The sequence below is a fragment of the Pagrus major genome, chromosome 10, assembly GCF_040436345.1.
Source record: "Pagrus major chromosome 10, Pma_NU_1.0".
NCBI lineage: Eukaryota > Metazoa > Chordata > Actinopteri > Spariformes > Sparidae > Pagrus > Pagrus major.
In genome coordinates, this window is record NC_133224.1 from 19306302 (window position 1) to 19325283 (window position 18982).

At 41.1% G+C, this 18982-nt stretch overlaps 1 protein-coding gene across 1 annotated transcript in view; it reads right to left on the reverse strand.

Moving 5' to 3' along the window:
• Nucleotides 1–18982, reverse strand: part of fgf11a (fibroblast growth factor 11a) — a 96145-nt gene that overhangs the window by 42355 nt on the left and 34808 nt on the right. The window lies entirely within an intron of this gene.

Below are 18982 nucleotides of genomic sequence, written 5' to 3' on the forward strand. Positions count from 1 at the left end.
CTCTACCTAATTTTAGTTCATAAGGCTCGGCAAAAGCGCTAGTCGATCAATGTCTATGAGTTGCTGAAAACTGTTTTTTTCTAGCCACTTAGCCAGCAGAAATGTCGCATTTGAAGGTGCAATATGTAAGAACTGGCAACAAAATAGTGGTCAGCACATAATCAGAGTAAGTGCTAACTGCTACTAATTGTAGTGTGGTATTATGAAAAAGGATGGGCAAGTGCTAGCTAGTTAGCATGCTAACTCTGGTAGATATCTTTGCAACACCATACAAAGACATCATTTCAAAACTCTTTTCTTCACATTCTGTTGATTTTTTATTTAATTTTTGAATGTTTAAAACTAAATGTCTTACATATTGCACCTTTAACTGATTAGCTATAGGCAGCTAATTAAGTGTTTGTTGAGGTTAGCCAGTATGACTAGTAGATAAGTCAATGACTTTTGCTCATTTATGCAGTTTCAGGGTGCATAAGTTAAAAAAAGACCCTTTGTTGACTACTTAATTAATGGGAATATAGGATGCTAATTGTTTAGCTATAGGATGCTACTTACAGCCCCACTCAAGTCAGTGTTTCCCTCTGTTTAACAGTTTATGTTCTTTTCGAGACAGACAACAGGAGCATGGTTAATGGTCGGATGTAATCCATTACCGTGAAAACCTGATTGCCTTTCTTGCAAGATCAACATCATTAGCATTGGCAGCAATAACATGGATATTAGCATGGATAGCAATAGCATTGATATTAGCAGGGATAGTGATAGCAGCCACTTTAACATATGTCTTGTTGGGTCTTGAGAAGCTTCAGGGTCTATGCTAACACCTGTTTCCTATGAGCGCAGCCACCATCACTCTCTCTCTCTCGCTCAACCACACACACACACTTCACACTGCCCTGTTCTTAAAGGAGCCACGCTGCTCTTTTAACACCGTATACACTTGATTCAATGGCTCGCATTTTGGGGGACACTGCCAGTGCCGCTACAGCTTCTCAAACTGTCTTTTCAGTGAGCCAAGCTTGGAGGATGACACATGACTAGCAGATTCCACTGTAGTCATACTTCATTGTTTCAGCTTAGCTATAACAGCTTACATTTTGAAACATAAGCACAAAATCAAACCGAAGTCATCCAAAGAGATCAGTATGCCTGGACTTGATCCTGGATTGAAGGTCATATAACTGTGTGGGCCCTCTGATGGAGATTTGTGTCAGACTGTTACAAGGTCAGATGGCGCTATCGGTGATCTAATAACTCTTTGGATGCTTCTGATGGAAGACTTCAGCCTCCACTGCCACCTGCTACTCCAATTTCTCTGACAACAAAGCCGTCCTTCCAGGACTGAAAGAGAACTGTAGGTCAACTTTCTTTTTCTGAATAGAGGCATCAACTAAAATGACACACTTTACTGTAAAGAGCATTTTGACAGGTCCTCTGTGGTGGCTACCTGGAAATATAAACCCAAAAGCTATCTTGGGTCTAACCACAGCGGAGCACACGGCAAATTCTTGTTGTTTGCAACCGAGAGCAGAAAACTCCATTTCTTGCATGTTAGATGACAAAAACTCAAGAAACAAACAAGGGCAACTTAACCGTCATGCTGAAAGTTTAATGAACCATCTCCTATCATCTGTTTACCCTGCTCTCAAATACCAACTGTCGTCATTTACTCAATGCACTCGGAGGCATCAGACTACTATTTGTTTCTGTGAACCAATCAGGCATCTGCCACCGCTCCAGAGATGAGCTGGCGTGTCTTCCTCTAACCTCGTGTTCCAGCTTTCTTTTCCTCGCGCACGCATGACCGAGGGGGCTCTTTCACTCCGAAGTGCTGAGGGAGACTAAATAGTGGATCAGAAGGAATGTCAGAATGCTGAAGTGTTTCCACAATTAAGTTTTAATGAGACGCATCAAATATGGATGAGGACAGAGAAGTACGGGGGCAGCTGGCAGTTGGCCCTCGGTCGACAGCAGGGGTGTGTGAGCGGGAAAGAGAGAGAGACGTGCACTGCAAAAGATATCCATCCCATCATCCACACTCAGGAGATTCAATATAACATAAACACATTTTCCCAAAAGTGAGTGGAAAACAATGATATGACACAGTTTTTCAGTGTTTTTTTATATTTCAGTAGCAATTTAGAATCGCACTTCCAAAAAAAGCTGAAGAACTCGAGAGAGGCAAAGAAGGGAAGTTAAAAAAAAATGTCAGAAATAAATACAAAAGTCCAGATTTAAGCAGAACAGGCTGAGATATCAGCCATAAAGCGTGTAGATAAGCTTCATAGTTACTGAAAGGCTGCATATTGTACTTTCAGTTCAGTTGGTCTGGCCTGTGAGAGGCTAGTTAGCAGCTACGAGCCGGGCTGAAGTCAATTACAAGAGAGTAAAACAAGAGGTCTCCCAACTGCTGCTCAGAGCATCGACTCCAGAATGATAATATATACCGTACAATCTTGTTAATCACTGAATCTGGCTTTGTGGGTAGAGTAAAAAACATGTTGTGCAGCAACAACAGCCGAGTATGCATTTATGAAGATCCAGATCAGATGATTAATCGCAGAATGTTTTGTTTTGTGATTTAATCTTGAATGTATAGGCAAAACGATGCCAACAGAAACAACCTTACAGGCTTTTATAGAGATAACTACCCCAAACAGTCCAAACTCAGTTGGCGTTGGGAAAACAAGACAACTTCATATTGTTCTACTTGGGAACACTCACAGATCATTCTGAGATGGCTAGCCTTGTTTTCACAACATATAAATGGAATTCAGCCTAAATAACCATTTTTTGTTCTTTTTTATTATGTTAACCTCTTATATTAATGAAAGTATTGGACTTTATTTGTTACTTTATGTGCTGATGGCTTTTCACTCATTTTTTTGAAGGGATGCACAATAAATATTGGACCAATATATTACCAAATGTATATTATCAGGAATTTCCCTATATCTTTAAAATTCTGACTGATATATAGAACCAATATTATGAAGTCAAATTGATTTCATTGACTTAACAAGAGCGGCATATACAAACTCTGATACAGTAGGTTGCTGTTTGCAACTTAAAGTTGGTTTGTGACCCACCAATGGGTTGCGATATGTGTGATATGTATATGCTTAAGTGTGCATAGAATACAGCTTATAAGCATTTTTTTTTTAAATACAAAAACATGAAATTATTACTTTACTTATGGGCACTGGCAAGGAGAAGCAGGTAATTGTTGTTTATCGGTATTGGCTGAAAAGAATCCATATCTCAAATTTTTTCACAGCTATTAGAAATCACCAATATCTCCAACATGGAATTAAAACTTGGAGGCTGGCATGAAGTTTTCAGTCGTGGAGGTTGAGTGTCCCTTTAAATTAAAGCCTTGATTTGTATTTGTTACTAAATCAATGCAACGTAGTGCAGAAAGTCTAATTTGTGTTTATTTATAATCTATTGTGCTCTTACAGTTTAACTTTTTAACAAACTCATCAGTGTCATTATCTCATTAATTGGACATTAAGAGAAGATGACACATAATGTAAAATGTTAAGTAAATATTAGACTTTTGTTGCTGCAAAGCTAACACATCTCTCTGTGAACATCAGGAAGTTGAAGCTCATTAAGGTTTGACTTGAAGCTTTGATGTCTGTGAATTAGTGAAAGAAATGCTGGTGTATAATCCTCCCTTTCATGCTGACAGTGTGACAACACGCTTGGAAGCGTTTCACAGGTGGCCTCAGCAGCCAGACTGAGTTGCTGTAACTACTGCAAGATAAAAGCTCATCCATCCATCGCTGGCCGGCTAGACACAGAAGGTCAAACGTTGAGTGTGGTAATCTGTAATATCCTGAGTGTTAATCCCAAATTAAGCCTCAGACCACACACCGGGCCATGTGCTGCTTAACACATCTGCCAGAGCGCAGAGCGACAAACACACACACACACACACACACACAGAGGAGGCTGATGTTGACCTTTAGTGTGACTCCGCCTCCGACACATCCCTGTTTGGTAACGATTGCTGTGATGCCGCCGCCAACACAAGGACATGCAAGACTGCTGGTGCCCTCACAAAGATAACACACACACACTCTCACACCCACACACACACACACACACACACACGGCATCTCTTACTCAATCCATGTAGAAGGAAAGGCTAAAAGCAGGAGAAAAATGCCTTGAGTCATTCCTGAGGCAGTGTGTTAGTTAAACCGAGGGTTTAAATGCACAAACACACACACACAGACTTTACCAAGGTAAATGTGTGTGGAGTGACTCAAGATCTAAAGTGGAAAACTCAAGAAAAGTGCGTCGTTATCTACATCACGAAACAAAAAAAACAGCGTAATCTTTTGTAAACTCTTTCTTTTATGAGTGTCTGAAGTCAATAGACCTATATTGCTTTGGGGTTGTAGCCTCGCAGTAGTTCACCATATTCCGTGACAGCTTGTAAAACAAGATTTTCAGAGTGATGGATGCTTCGTCCTCAGAAAACAGAGCCCAGATTCTGTCCTCGCAATTTCAACACAGCGTAAAGCCTGTCTGAAACCCTCTCCGATGCCTCAAAGTCAAGATCCAGGCCAAATGGTTGCACAGGAGGTGTTCATCACAGACACGGGGATTGGACCTCCAGGGACCGTGGATATCTGATTTCACACTACCTTTAGTTTATGAAATACACTGGAGCAAATTGTTGAAACTTTTGTTTGACTGTGATGCCAAACAAAAGGTTAGGGGGGATAATTCAAGCATACACTTAAGGCATACTGATGTTTTTGAGTGAGGCTGGGATGGTGGAAGGAGCTGCAGCAGCGAACGGTGTAGGCGTGGGTGAATCAGCAGAGTTAAGGCGCATTTGAACACTACTGGACGTTAGTGGTCAGCTGATGGTAACACGGCTGATGATGAGTGAGCCAGTGATTGCAAAGTAGGAAGGAAGAAGCTGATGCTAATTAGCTAATATTATGATGCTAATATTAGCACAGTATCTCAGTGAGGTCAAAGAAGCAAAGACTAGAAGAAATATGAAAATAATAAATAAAATTAACTAAACTTAACAGAGAGTGGGGAAATAACAGTCTTGATGTTATGTTAACGATGTCTATGTATTGTGTGTGTCAGATATCTACTGAAGTTAGCATGCTAACAAGCTAGCCTGAGCCTATCCCACTCTAAAGCTCCTGTGTTAGCGGTGTAAACCCCAACACCCCTCTGGTGCTCTGAACTCTGGCTAGTTGAGCTAGCTAATTAGCTAACGGCAGTTAGCAACAGTTAGCAGTTACTCTGGTGATATGCTGCCCCGTTTGTTTTGAGTATGAACATGACAGCTGGCCAATTGTTACATATTACACCTTTTAAAATAATAAAGAATTAAATAAAGAACTTCTAATAAAGTATGGACATATTGTCGTGGTAGGAAGCTGCGTGTATTTACAACTTTTTTGATGTGGTTACATACATTGACCTTCAAACTCTTTTCAGCCCTCTGGAAACAGGAAGAACTTGGCAGTGTATTTCTATAAAGCTGCTGAACTCCCAAAAGACAGCTTAAAAGAAAAATGCCGACAATGAAAGCAGCAGGAGGAGAAATATCCTGACTAACAGCCCAAAGTTAAAAAAAAGAAAAAAACACTGACCTATGTTTCCTATAATGTAACTTTATAGTATCTTTTGTTAGTGCCCACTCCCTTTCCCTCGAGGCTAAAACACTTGGCCGGTTAAAGCGTGAATCCAACCTCGGGTTTTACTGACGGAGGCTATGAAAGCTCGCACTGACATTTTGGGATCAAAGCTTCCGATTTCACCATTTTAATGGTTACATTTTGTTATTTTATTCTTGGCAGGGTTGAAAAGCCTCTGAAATGGCATTAAGACCACGGGACTAAAACACATTCATGCTCGTAGAGACTGAGATCTCACTGTGGCATTAGAACATGTCCTGGGAATATCACAGCATTAGTCATGAGACAATGGATTTGTTATCAGGGTGCATCACATCCTTCAGCACAAGAGCATGTGGCGGTGTGTGTGTGTTTATTGCATGAGGAGGAGTTGTGCGTTTAATCCCATGGACATTCAATGCCAATTATGGAGTGACCTCAATAAAGAGCAGGATTAATTTTACTTATTAAGAATTTCAACCATTAAAGTCACCCTGAAGCCTCCGGCTGCTCAGCACCTCAAGTCAGATGACAACTGGGCAGCAGCTAGTGTTATTTTCACCCCCATTACACACTCCAGGTCTTAATGTGTGTGTGTGTGTGTGTGTGTGTGTGTGTGTGTGTGTGTGTGTGTGTGTGTGTGTGTGTGTGTGTGTGTGTGTGTGTGTGTGTGTTGGACACCTCGACCAGGACGGGCTTGGCTGAAGAAGCAGAGATGATCTGCCAAGGACAATATCTGTCTGTCTGTCATCACACACACACATAACAGACCCACAGATAAGTAATATTTTTATCCCCTTCCTTCTGTCCATCTGTCTTTCTCCTCAAGTGTCCTCTCGCCATTTGCTCAGGGAATTATATCCTTATTGGTCAATTTTGCAGGCCAACATTCAGTGGCAGCGAAGGAAATAGTGTGCCCTATATGCAAGTGTGGCAGAGGTGAAAGTTGTAGAGGTCAGGGTGGTCGATGGGCGTTCAGCAGTTGTAGAGGTCAGCAATAAGCAATTAGCAATGAGGGTTATTTGTGGTTTTGCAGAATTATCCAAACATACTGTACATCTTGTCTGGTGATAAGGTTGCATTGTCAGCATTACATTCGGTGTATGTCACCAAAATGCATTCTGGGTATCTTGGAGGCACAACCGAAGCATTGGATGTTTTTTCTTCCTCATAACACATCTGCAAAAAGCCAATTTGCAAAATGTTTTGCATTATTTAGAACCATGTTTGCTAGCTTGCCAGTCATCTTATCACTGCCCTCATTGCGCATTGCTCTCGCCACATGTCGATCAGGAGTAGGAATACGATTTGTGCGCTCTTGCTGGTGCGTTTGCGTATTTGCATATGCGCATGATATAAACTGAGCTATGGAGGCGAGTAAGGTTCAGAGCCAGACCTTCTGGAGGAATAAACACCTGGTGTCACATCAGATTTTGCTCCGATACAGAGCAGTGTACCGACGGGAGGAGAGCTCAGAGATGACCTCTTTAACTTTTGGAATTGTAAAGCAGATTTATCTTCACTCCTGTTTATGAACCTGACTGTAGCAGCAATCATGACCTTCATTTTGGGTGTTTATTTACTGTAACATTGACTGCCGACTGGAGTTAGAGGGAAAATACACGTTATAACACGAACAACATCACAGAAGAGGAGAGGGGGAACAGAGAGAACCGGAGTCTCTGGTGAGTGCTGAGTTTAGTGAGAGTTGACCTGCATTCAAACAAACAGAAACACTCACCCTCGATGTGGGACTTTGCTCGCTACCTTACAGCTAATGTACAGTAAAGTAATCTGGCTGTTTGGGGTGAATAAACAGTCACTCAAGCAAGAATTAATACAAATGATCCTTAACTGGCTTCACTAGTGGTGAACGCACCATTAAAAACCATCATTGCTGATGAAAAATCTATCTGATGTAACTCAGGTGCAAACATACACAGATAAGGTAATGTTTTAAAGGTTTATTCACATTAAGTTTAGTCTCTTATGTAATCAGGGGTATGCAACAGGTGGCCGAATGAAACGCACCGTCGCTTGAGTAGACGAAGGTCTCATTGTTTTTAGACTCAGACATCTTACATTTCATATCTTGAAGTTCCATGTTCTTTTTCACTTTTATTCTGTTCTTTGTTTAACTGATCCTCGTTAATTTCACTTTTTATCCTCCTTCCTTTTCTCTGTTCTCCTTCTCTGTCTGTTTGTCACTACTTTCATTTCTTCTTCTCACCTTTTATTCACCTACTTATCCTGTGTCTAATGCGCTCGCTTATTTTCCAGCTCCTTAACTCTAATTCTCTGCTTCCTTCTTCTTCCAAAGACTGGATTACCAACCAGATCAAGGTGGGCTACTGAGCCTAGCCCAGAATTTGTCAGGGATGTTTCATCAGTAAAATCCAACATTAACCCGAGGCACGCCCTGCATCGTTAAGTTATTCCGTTGCTGCGTCTCTGAGAGGGTTCGTCTATCAAAATCTTGTTAAAAGAGCATAACTGTTTGGCTTTATATTGTACTCACGAGGTACGTGTTCCAAAATAAAGCTGTCTTCGGTGACATAAAACAAACTCAGAAATTTGGCATCTGTCAGGCATAGTAGTGATGACTGAACTGAGTTAATGGGAACATTGAGGCCTCAGGGAATACATTGTACAGAGGGGGGTCCAAACAGTGGGCATCACATGTCAATCCGACCTTGCCTTACCTCTGTCAGTTTTTTTTCTCTCCCTTTATCCCTCCCTCATCCAGCTCTTTCCCCTTCCTCTCCCCTTCGCTATCTCATCGCCAAAAAACTGCACATTCATCCAGCAGGGAAGTCCTTACTCCGGCCCTTTTACAGAGTGAAGGAGGGTGAAGGAGTGATGCAGTGAAAAGAGAAATGGGGGGAGGAAAAAGAGTGGTGTTCGAGCAACGCATCAATAAAACGTCACTTAAAAGCGAGAGAGACTGACATCACATTCAGAGGAAGAGGAGGCAGAGAGGGCGAGGAAAAAGAAAAAGAAACAAGAAAGGAGGATGAGATATAAGAGAGAGGAGAGTAAATCTCTCTGGTTGTCCCACCCTGCCTTTATGTTTCCCACAGGTAGCCACTTCACTTCAGCAGCACTGGGATCCACTGACGACTTGATATTGATGTTTCATTTAGCGAGCGCAGTAATTCATGTTTTTTTTTCTCAGGCACTCAAGTCTGTCAGACCCCTTGAAGCTGATGGCGCTTGCGACAATAGCTGATTATTATACTTCCATCTGTTTGTCGAGGCGTCATCTTAAACGCTCGCCCGTTCAGTCTGTGTCAGCACAGACGCAGCGGACTCCGGGGAGCACAGATGTGCCACATCACTGACGCATCACTGATGATTATGGCCAATTGTAGTTCACCAACTGTTTCTGCATTTAGGCAGCTTGAAAACTTCATCAGAGAGAATCAGCAAATTCACGTATGGCAGCGCCAAGTATAAATCACAGAGCAGAGACGTAGTAAAGCTGATACTTAAAGGGGCTCTGTTTTAACAATTTGCAGCAATTTACATGTATTTATCACTTTTTTATTGGCCATATCGGAGAGATGTGTCTTTGGTTCATCTGAGTGCCTCTCTCCACCACGCTAACAGAGAGCAACAGTAGCTCATGTTAGTTTATAAATGGAGTCTGCTAACAAGCTTCAAGCACAACACAAGTTCCACAGAGAGCCTTTCAAGTCTTTTTTACCAATCATATAATTGAATCATATTTCTTGCAACACAGGTTGATTTTGCGTTTCCCTGCTGCCCCGTACACCAGTCCTCTAACCTCTACACCTCTCTCACTCTCTTCATACTTCATACGAGCTGAGGCCTCCTTTTGGATGATCCCTTTTCCCATTAAGAGTACGTTCAGTCATGCAGTCAGTCGGCACCTCATAAAAAACAAAGGACAGAGAGTCAAAGACTGTTTCCCTCCTCGATCTGCCAAAAGGCATCTCAAGTCTTCAATAGGATATCTACAGAGTTGTTGTGCACGGTCATATTTCAAACTATGATGGAACTTACTAGAACGCATACCTCAGCCAAGGCCCAACAGTCTAATTCAATCAAGCCTAATCCAATATCACACTCAAGTACTCACTCATAAATACCAGCCACTTAAATACACCTGTTTTTTGTTTTGTTTTTCATAATGATCCATGCATTATTCTCTGAGAAATTAACAACAAAAAGTGCAATGTTAAGAAAAGTGAGAGAAAGTTCCCTTTAATCAGATCTGTGCCAAAAGTTAATGGGCTCTATTCTGGGTTTAGACCCATCCCCCGTCAAAGTTTAGTGGAAATCTGTTCAGTAGTTTTTGTGTAATCCTGCTCACAAACCAACAGACAGACATGGGATAATAACTCCTTGACATGAAAACAATACGGACGACTCCTCCTCCTCCTTCTGCACACCCTACCCAGGCTCCACCCCTTGCCTAAACGAAAAGGCGTTTTTGTTTTTTTCGTCCACCACCTGTATATCAACGAGGGTATGCTAACTAACAGAAACACATCTTTGTAAAATGCAAAAACTACATCTTCCAAAATGATCATAAAAACAGCTTGAAACAGTTTCATTCATACGGATACGTTTTAGCTAGGTTGATCTAATAAACTGGCAACTGAATGCATTTCTTGTATGGTAACTGCGAAAACACCATGATAATGAGTGTTCGTCACAGAGAATATTGTATAGTATCTGCAGGGGGTTTAGCATTCAGACACAGCCTCTGTTTCTTCCTGTTGCAATAAAGGTGACGCAACAGAAAGCCCCTAGATCAATCCAAGAGTGTTTGTTTCCCTATGGATTCACTGAAGAAGATAAACATGTTTGAAGTGATCTTTTCATCACCTCTCACATGTTCAACATAAAGGAACTCTGGCAGCTCTGGCTCTGCCCACTGCTCTGTTTCGTCCCCTGCCTTTGAAAAAGACAACTTTGATCCAACGTTTTATGTCAGCCAATAGAAAACTAAGTGATAATATGAAAGACGATTGAATGGTCAAATGAACTCATTACGGTTTTAATGCAAAGACTACAAGTCAGCAACCCGCATTTGCATTTGCCTGATTAGTAGAACACTTACCACCTCAGATATCTCTAAGCTGATTTAGCTGCGCGACCTGTTGCACTTCTGCTAATCAGAAGCATCGTCCCTTCCCTCACCCACCAGATGTAGACTGTGGGTGTAAGCCTGCCATTGACCATTTCAGTTGGCATTCTCCTTCCTTCCACTATCGACGTGTTAGCATTTTCAAAATCCCTATATCTTCAGCGAACAACAACCTCCAAGCAAGCGACGTATACACTAGTCGCTAACCGTACGAACACAAACAAGCCAGCAGCTCTTACCTTTTCTTTTGCAGTGGTGAAGCCATTTTAATACCAGGGCTCGCCTCCCCACGTAAAAAAAATGTTACGTCAAAAATGGTTCCGCCTGACACCATTTTGAGTGAATGTGATTGGTTTACAGAACTACAAACAAGATCTAAATCTTCTTGTAGATGTTCGCAGAAACTTTTAGGAGGACAAAATGTCTGAAAATTCACTTCCTTTTCTAACATTTAAACTTTGACCACATTGTTTCATAACTTACTGACTCTATAAAAACACATACATGGTGTTTCCCAGTAGGAAAGTAACACCAGTGACAATATTCATGAAAATTCATTTACAAAATGGCTGCTGCAGGGCATCAAACCACATGTTGTCAATCATGTAAAGCTCACTAAACCATGTAATTAAATCCATTTCTTTTCCACTTCTTTACAATTCCCTGCTAATAAAGAAGGTCTCACCAGTGACATCAACTAAAAGCTTCATGTGAAACATCAAGATAAATATGAAAAATTTTTATACCTGAAAAGAGACAGTGGACTCAGCCATGTCATTTCTTCATAGATCTTCAGGAAATAGGTCAAAGGAAGTCAAGTGATGTCATCAGTGTGATGTTTATTTCAAAATAAGACTTTTGTCACACGCCAACAACAGTGATGATTACTTTCATTATATATTTATATGTTTTATTATCTGGATTTTTTTTAATGTAATTTCTACTAAATATTCGACAGGTATGTATACATTACTGCATTTTAAAGGGTAGAAACATGGTTTTTGAACTCAAATTTCAGCACTTAATGTAGAAGTTCTATGGTGCTTGGAATGTTAAATAACACATATTGCCTAACTGATGGCCCCAGAGGCAGTAATTGTTCAAATAACCTATTGTTTTCTTATAAAATATTTTAAAAATGTAAGTCTCAAGTGTTTTTCAGGTGTTATTTTTACATTATTTCTACATTATCAGACCTTTTATAGCTCCTTCTCTCTATCTTACCCCAGACAATAAACAGTATTTAAGTGAACAAGTAAACTCTTTCCAGCTAACTCTGAGAAAGCTGAGAACGGCGCCTTGATGGCCACAGCTGTCACTCCTCAAAATGCTCAGAAGACATAAACATTTTTTAAAAAGAGACTCAAATGTCACTGACGAAAACTGGACTAAAATGTCAGACGAACAGAAATCAAACACACAATCAGGTGCCAATACTTACACTGCCGCAGAGGCTGTTTTCTGTCCATTCTTTAAGCCATCAAGCAGAATTGAGTAGGTTTATTGTACCACAAAACTCTCAGTCAACTGGCCGACACATTGTTCTCTGTGCTGCCTGACAGGTGGAAACAAAGCACAGTTGATTTTTTTTCAAGTAATTACTCCTCGAGGCCGAGCAACAGAGCAGCAATAATTTACAGTCGCATGCTGTTCATGCAGTAAAAGAGTGTAAACTCGCTGGTGTCTGCACTGTTACCACTGTAACAGGAGGGCATGCATCTTCATTCAGCAGCTTACACAGTATTCAGCTCTTGTGCACTTCATTATTGTAGTTTTTGTGCATAAATTTCCTAAAAAAAATCCATCTCCAGTCCCGACTCCGACTATCTTGTTTTTTGCATCAGCCAGTGGACAAAGGTCATTTCAGTATAATTCTCTTTTATCAAATGTAGCACTGTGGGCGAATTCCTGCTCGGTTGCTGCTACTTAACATGCCATGCCTCTGCGCGCCGGTCCCAGAAACACTTCTCAGCTTTCTGCGGAGTTAATAAGCTTGTTACTCCCCACTGACTCTAATATTGTCTTTCTCACCACTAGCACGAGAGCCCGGAGCTATTAATCCATGGACATATGGATTTTACAACTGCTAGTATTTCATCTCCCAGCATTTATTGCATCCAATGGTAAACGCTCGACGGCAGGCCACAAAAGCAATAACACGTCCTGTATTGAAATGAGAACAAGTGGACTATAATATGTTAATTTTTTTCATATCACAGTGAAGTTTTTCTCCGTTTTGCATTTTAACTCCACTCAAAAGCTCAAAACATCTGTATTCAGGAAGAGGAGGCACCACATGTGCTCTCGTATTCTTATATTTCACCACGTTCACATTATGTGCGCAGCTAAATTGCATAAAATTAGGGCCTCGCAGTGGCCCCAGTTGACAATAAATAATGGGGATAAAGGAGGGGAAAAGCCTATATGGTAATGGCCACATTTACAAGGAGCATCAATCATCTCCAAACCGCCAGCAGCCTCATCCCTCATAGGATGGAGAGAGAGAAAGGGGCGGGACGCCTTCAAAACAAACTGCTTCTCCCTCTTTCACATCAGCTCTCTCTCTCTCTCTCTTTCTCTCTCTCACTGCAGTCCAACTTTAGCTTTTAGGAAAATCAATAGTGACAAAAGTGATGTAGTGCAATCCTGCTGAAAGTTGAACACACTCCCATGTTGTTTTGACATGTTTTTGGTTGTAATTAAAATCACCGGTAGAAAAACGATCACATGAATCACACGGCGATTCCATGAACCGTGTGACTGGCCGAGGTGAAGTCGCCGAAGAACAGCTGATACATTTCCTGACTCTGGAAGCAGCTAAAGTAGAGAGGAGAAATAAGTGCTTAGTAAGAGACCATCAAGTTGACATTTGTGAAAATCTAATTCTGATGTGTCAGACTCTGTATTCCAGAGAACAGATCAATGTCACCACACCAACAGCAGCAGAAAGACTACAGAGAGCTGCCTCTGTATTTATACCCAGTTCAAGCCTGTGGAAACACAGTGGCTGTCAGAATATTATGTTTGTAATGACACAATTACCACATAGTAGAACTTGTGGCTATGAACCTGCCTTTCATTACACTAAAGCTATTTTTCTGACAGTATGAGTAACTCTGACGCCACAGTACAAACATGAGACTGCAGCTTGTGATGCATGTAATAGATTACATTGAGAAGAGACCAAAGCCTCATTGAAATTACTTCTAAAACTAGCCCTAAATACAAAAACGATGTAAAAGCATCAGATTACATAACCGTCAGGATGCTACCAATGGACAGAGCATTATCGATTCTGGCCAAATTACATTTAGTGCTGTGGATCATTTCAGTTTAAAGGGCATACAATAACATGTTTATGTAGACAATAAAATATAAGACATTTAGAGAGCATGTAGAATAAAAGTATCTCCTTTCCTTAAAAACATTATTATGATCGTAAATTAGTCATTTTAAAAATGTTTGTCGGGTCCAAAATAATTGTTCTGTATCTCAGTGTAAGAATTCTGAGAGTTAGCTTGGTTTGTGAGCCAGTATTATACCGCTGTTGGTATCATCTGGTATCTGTTTTAATGTCAGTGATCAAAAGACTTGGTTGTTGCCAGTATGTAGGGAAAAACGTGAAAATGGCTTTTTTCCACTGTATCTATATTGTACTGTACTATTGTTAGCTAGCTAGCGTTAGCAATGTTAACATTAGCGAGTTAGCCTTAGCAACTTTAATGTTTGCTATCTATCTTGAGCAATGTTAACAATTACTAGGTACATTAGCAACATTAGCTAATGCATTAAACTGGCAACCATTTGACACAGCCGTGTTGTGAAGCGAATGCAATGGACGGCCCCATTTAGTGACTGAATGTTATCAACAGCAATTTTATCATAATGTTGCTGTTACTTTTGAATTCAGGGCATCACTTCTTGGGGCTGTTGGTCAGAGCAGTGTTTTCCCAAGGTGTGAGGAAGACTAACCCTAACTGGCGAGAGGGTTCAGGCATCCACCCCCAAGAAAATGTGTTGGTTTTCAGTAAAAAAAATATGCACTTTTACATCAATTTGGACCATAAATAACTGTACATCTTTGGATGAAATATTGGAAAAGCTAGAGTAGGTGATAAATAAAACACAAAAAGCTCAATTATAAACTTGCTAAAGAAGGCCACTATGACCATTAGATCTGGGATCCTCTTGACATTGAATTTACATACATTTACAGACATTGAACTAAAGTTGCACTGTATCTTTTCATTATTGCTTCCACTGGACTTAAAATAAATCATGCCAGAACTCAGGTATTAACTTGGTAAGCTCAATGATCTATCGCTGATGGAATGATACCAAAAACTACAAAAATAAGACTCATGTTGTGATAAAGCTGAATTACAAATGTAGTTTTTAATATTATAATGACATATTTCTACAAAATCAAACTATAGTATGGTTGAGATAAGTTTAGGTAAGGTTAATTAAAGACTTTGGTTACAATTTAATAAGAAAACAAGAAACTGTTGCGATGGGGCATCAAACTCCAGTCAGTGGCATAGAAATTGGATGCACTACACATGCTTCCACCACCTTGACCTCTACACCTCGACTGCTCACCTTGCTACATAAAAAAGACACGACTGTACCTCCTGCATGGCAATGAGAGTTGTTATCAGGCCACCACACAGGGAAATTGTGTTTGCGTGCAAGCAATTTGCAAGAGCGGGAACATTTTGAGAGAAACATGCTGCGGTCTGGATTATATTTCTGTCAGCATAATGAGAAATTATTAATCAACACTTCGCAAGATGTTGATACTGAGCGTCAGTGTTTACTTGACTTGTTTCATTTGTTTTCCTGCAATACATGCAGCAGAAATCTGCTCTTAGAGAACTTAATCATGAGGGTTGTGATGGTTATGTTTAGGCTCTCACATTTGGTTAAGGTTAGAAAAAGACTGTGACCATGATTTTGTCATAACCATAACCCCAACCAAAGTTGTTGTGTTGCTTAAGAACCTCTGTCCTCAAGTATTTACATTGATGACACTGATGAAGTTGCCACACTTGGAGAAGCGCACATTGATCCATGAGTAGACACTGGGAAAAATGTACATCTGGACAAAGAAACCACTCGAACAAGAAGTGACACAACGCGCACACACTTATAGGTCAGGCGGAGTGAGACTTTGTGAATTCATTAGAAAAGCCACGGGTGAACTTTTCAGTCTGTGCTCCGAAGCTTAATGATTTAAAGCTTAAATGAATGGCCTGATGATTAAGTCAGAGGGTGAGAGAGAGAGAGAGAAACAAAAGCAGTTGTCTCAGACGTGAGAGAGTGTATATGGAGGGGAAGATAAGGGAGAGGGATAAAGAACACGATAGAAAATGGGATGGGAAGGAGAGAGTGAGACAAAGACAGTGGGCATAAATCAAGAGAGGAGCCAAGACCAAGGAGGTTGGAAGGCGGCGACACAGAAAGGCTTAAAGAAAGATACTCTCAGGGGTTGTTCTGTTTGTAGCAGACAAACAGACAGAAATGTGGAGGGAGAGGTGCCCAGTGAGACAGGTCCAACATGGATCAGAGAGGAGAAAGTGAGTAAAAGAACAAACCACAGCAAAAAAATTAAAAAAAAAACAGCATAAGATCAGAGACGGAGAGACAGAAAACAAGAAAGGGGGAGAGAGCAAGTGTCAAAGAGAGACAGAAAGAGGAGACATAGAAGGATGGACGGATATCAGAGTTTACAGGTTCTGCTCCAGAAGTAAAACAGAAAAGGGAAGAAGATTTGAAATACAGGCCTCCAACACACTGTCACCTCGCCAACAAGTCATCAAAACTAAACAGGTTGTTTGTCATGGACCTCAAAAATGAGCTTTTTCTGTTCTTGCACCACAATTGGCAAGATGACACCCTAAAACTGACTGATCTGATCTGACTGCTCGAAACGTTCCTGGTCAAGGCCGAGGAAAGATTGAGATTTAGGTTTAAAAAAGGCTACTTTTATATTAGTGAAGTTTAAAATCACAGGATTTAAAGAACATTTGTACTCGATACTCATTTATCATAAACCTGCAGTGAGTCTGGATCGCCAACTGGCCAAAGTGGTCGACCACCATGTAGCGTTTGGGCCTGAAAAGGTCCAGGCCAACTGTGTGTCAACTGGTTTATACTTAAATGAAGATTTGATAGTATGCATCACTAAGGCACTGTATTAGCCGACATGATGAGGGCCAGAAGGTGGGTCTTGCTTTATTACCTATGTCAAAATGTAGTTTAAGGCCATTATTATTTAAGCTTTGCACAATTACGTTGCATGCTCTTAAAATCAAGTGTTTAATCAAATTACCACGGAGCTCAATTTTTCCCTGAGGCCCTCCAGCAGATTAACCTTGACAAGTAAACCTAAGTGTTATGTCCAAATTGGACAAATCTGCACCTTACATTTGACGTCAAGTGCCAACATTCAGTCAGTGCAGGAAGTAAGTAATACCCCTTTCACGATGGACAAAAGGGTTAGCATCTGGCTTTTGTCTTCAGTGGGAAGGATCCAATTGGCATTCAGTCCCATGTCAAATTACTCTGAAGTAGGCATGGGTGTTTATCAGCTCCAGCTCTGATTGGCTGTGATGGAAACATGACCATCGGGTGGACATGCTAATGCTACGATGACATTGACAATGGAAAAGGAGCCGCGTTTAAAAAAAACTGCCTATGCATGCTAATTTTGGTGCAAAAATGGTAACAGGGAGTGGCGCTGAGGGTTAAAGGTGCAATATGTAACAATTCGCAACCTGTCGTATTCATACTTAAAACAAATGAGGCAGAATATCAACCAGAGTAACTGCTAACTGCTGCTAACTGTAGCTGCTGTTTGCTAGTTAGCTCGGCAAGCCTTGCATCTAGCTGTCTGGACTGGGAGCTCAGAGCACCAGGGGAGTGTTGTTGGGGTTTACACCACTAGCACAAGAGCTTTGGACCAGGAGAGGCCAGAGCTAGCTTGTTTGCATGCTAACTTCAGCAGATATCTCTGCAACACAATACATAAATATCTTTCAGGCAACACTAACACTTATATTTTCACTCTGTGTTGATACTTTTAGCTAAGTTCTGAATTTTTTCTTAAATAATGCACCTTTAAGGATGGAAGCATGCCTGATGATACTGTTGCCATGCCCAGATTTTGTACACGGCAAGAATTAAAAAAAAAAAAAGGCATCCAGGGTTTTGCTGAATCATCCAATTTAGATGTTCTTCCCTGGCAGTAGGGTTGGTGTAACCTCACCACCTCATTTCTTCAAAAAAAGGCCAGCACCAAGGTGGCAGCCACTGGTGTTCTAGCTGTAACAGTAAACAAACATCATAAGAGACTACTGCAGAGGCCTGATCGAAGCTGGAAAAGACAGAGATAGCGAGCAGAGTGAGTCAGCCGGTGCAGAGGTTTTCAGTATCCCAGGACCCTTCTTTACTGATGTTAATTACAGTAACAATCAGCAGGGAGACCCTGCCCACCCAGTGTGGATGCAGGCCAGGACCCGATATCACCTGAGGGGGAGGGAGGAAGGACAAAGGGACATGGAGGAAGAGAAAGAAAAAGGACGGGATGGACAAGGTAGGAAACCGAGCTGTAAACGAGGGGGGAGAGGACAGAGGACATGAGTAGTGAAAAGGGGGGGAAGAGGAATGAGACAGGAGGGTTGATGGGTGGAGCGTTGGTGGAAGAAGGATGCTACAGACAGGAGATACAGAAGAATAAGAAAAAAAAGAAAAGACATGAGTGGTTAAGAGGAATGGGTAAGTTAGAAAGCATTAAGAGAAGGAAACAGAGGATGGATTGGGGAAGAGAGGGTGAAAGAATAGAGGACAGTGTAAGGGAGATAGGAAAAAATGATGGAAACACAAGAATTTGTAGGGAGGAACGATGATAAGGGAGGGAAAGTGAAGGAGACAAAGAAGATGGAGGAGCTTAGGGTGGAAAGGGAAGGAAGGATGGAAAACAAGCAAAATGACAACAGACAGTTGAACAAGAAAGGGGGAAGGAAGTACAACATAAGAGGAAAGGTGAAGAAGACAGCAGAGAGGAAGAAGCATGGAGTCAAACTGTGTGAAAACATTTGCAGAAGGAGGGGATGAAGGCAAGCGAGTGAATCAGCAAGAGACGAAGGATCGGAGGGCGATCGCAGAGGGAGAGAAGAAGGGTGGGAGGCGAGTGGAGAGATCAATC